General features: G+C 40.8%; 1 non-coding gene across 1 annotated transcript in view; it reads left to right on the forward strand.

Annotated features, from left to right (window-relative positions):
- The first annotated feature begins 1,331 nt into the window (after positions 1-1,331).
- LOC142356145 (large subunit ribosomal RNA) overlaps positions 1,332-2,500 on the forward strand; it is a 3,524-nt gene continuing 2,355 nt past the window's right edge. The window contains exon 1 of the ribosomal RNA XR_012761368.1: positions 1,332-2,500. This exon is cut by the window's right edge and continues 2,355 nt beyond it. This is a non-coding gene — a ribosomal RNA (large subunit ribosomal RNA).

The raw sequence follows: 2,500 nt of genomic DNA on the forward strand, positions 1-2,500 counted from the left end.
TGAAAGTTACATAGAGAACTACAAATGTATACAGCGAGTATTATGTTGTTTCTAGTAGGCGAAAGCTGAAACATCAACATGTGAAAGTTGTCTGCAAACTGTAGAACGATATGTGATTAGTACTGTGCTGTTACTAGTAGCCAGTCTGACTGTAGAAGCCAAGACAAAGGGAAACTAATGCATCTGAAAAGGACAAGTTATGGAAAGGTATGCACGATAAGTATTATGTTGTTTCTAGTAAGCGGCAGCTGAAACATCAACATGTGAACGTCGTTGTGTACAGTAACCTAGAACTATATAGTCCTTAGTAACGTGCATTTACTAGTACCTGTAATTGGTATTCAGACTCAGGCAGTTTGGAATAGTTTGGCAAAGATGCACCAGAGAAAACTGGGATTTGATACAGAAATTGTTGAATACAAGTATTATGCTGCTTCTAGTAGGTTGAATCCGAAACATCAGCATGTGAAAATTGAAAACATTTCTGGTTCGAATTGTCACAAGTATTTGGTGATCTGAGTAGCCAAACTCACTACAACGCCAATTGAAGGCAAAAATTCTCAACGGGAAAAGCTATTCTCATTGAATGAGCTAACAAGACGAGTATTATGTTGCTTCTAGTAGGCGAAAGCCAAAACATCAACATGTGAAAGTCTTGCTGAACAAATTTAATGTTGTTGAGCTCAGTACCGTGTGAATTAGTAGCCATAATTGGCGAGCGAAAATTGAACTGGCGAAACTTCGTCTTTGGAAAATTGCAGATGCCGAGCACTTAATTTGCAACGAGTATTATGTTGACTGTAGTAAGCGAAAGCCGAAACAGCAACATGTGAAAGCTGTTGAAATTTTGTGGTCATTTTGCAATAAGTACAAGGAGTGTAACTAGTAGCCAGGTCAAAATTTGGGATAAGAATGAGCAAAAATTCTGCATGAGAACAGTTGAAATTATGAAACTAAATTACAAAGACTAGTATTATGTTGTTTCGAGTACGCGAAAGCGGAAACATCAACATGTGAACGTTTGTAACGAAGTTTCGTTAATTTTCAGCCTAGTACTGAGCAAGAACGAGTAGCCTCATCTCCAATCCCACGCAAAATGTAGTGAAATATGTGAGTGAACCTTATTCACGGTGAGGGTTTCCCGAGGTCTGTATTGCAGCGAGTATTATGTTGCTTCTAGTAAGCGAAAGCTGAAACAACAACATTTGAAAGTTGGAATTAATGACTGAATGGAAACTTCGACCTGTGTTTGATAGTAGTAGCGAACAAAACTGCTGAATCGGTTTCTGTCTCATATTGGTCAGTGAACCAATTAAGAGACAATCAACTACATAACCTGAATTGGGCGAGAGAACCCCCTTAACTTAAGCATATCAGTAAGGGGAGGAAAAGAAATCAACTGAGAATCCCTTAGTAATGGCGAATGAACAGGGAAAAGCTCATCGGGAAGAGAAATGGCAACATTTCTCGGTGTCCGGTATGGTTTGATGCTAGACTGGTGAATTTGTCCTGATGTCTACTGGAAAGTAGCATCAAAGAAGGTGAAAATCCTGTAAAGGTCATTTTTCGATACCAGTCATAATGGCTCATTCCTATGAGTAGAGTTGTTTGAAAGTGCAACTCGAAGCTGGAGATATGTCTCTCCAAAAGCTAATTATAAAGCGAGACCGATAGTAAACAAGTACCGTGAGGGAAAGTTGAAAAGCACTCTGAAGAGAGAGTGAAAAGTACGTGAAACTGTTGAAGGGGAACTGGAGTGAGCGTTACCATACTCAATGCCTTGATATTATATTCTCGGCTACCGAGTAGTGTAGTTGTCGTCTTTTGGCAAATCTTGTTAATGAATCGAGCAGAAGTTTTCCTCGGAATTCTTCTTGTTGATTCTAAACAAAATGAGATAAATTGATCTTGATTGCCTGTCTGACCTCAACTTCCTATTCAATGCTCTCTACAGCCCGTCTTGAAACACGGACCAAGGAGTGTGAGTTGCTTGCAAGTGTTGTCGCTCATTGAAAGCGCACACGCGAAATGAAAGTGAACAGTGTAATTTTTATGAATTGCACTACTTTGTGTGGTGAGGGCGCCGATTCGGTGTCCCGCAACCACGGACGGTTTTGCTCTTATTGCATGACTGATCCAGAGCAAGTAGCACACGACCCGAAAGATGGTGATCTATGCTTGGGCAGGGCGAAGCCACGGGAAACCATGGTGGAAGCCCGAAGCGGTTCTGACGTGCAAATCGATCGTCTGACCTGAGCATAGGGGCGAAAGACTAATCGAACCATCTAGTAGCTGGTTTCCTCCGAAGTTTCCCTCTCAGGATAGCAAAAGCTTGAGCAAGATTGAAAATCTTCGCAAAGCAATTTCATCGGTTAAAGCGAATGATTAGAGGAATGGGGGAAAATTTTTCCTTCACCTATTCTCAAACTATAAATCGGTGAGATGTCCTTGTGACTTAATTGCACTTGGACTATGAATGCAAGCTTTTTGTGGGCCGCTT

This window comes from Convolutriloba macropyga, unplaced genomic scaffold (genome assembly GCF_964194025.1).
Source record: "Convolutriloba macropyga unplaced genomic scaffold, txConMacr16.3 SCAFFOLD_5279, whole genome shotgun sequence".
NCBI classification, from domain to species: Eukaryota; Metazoa; Xenacoelomorpha; order Acoela; family Convolutidae; genus Convolutriloba; species Convolutriloba macropyga.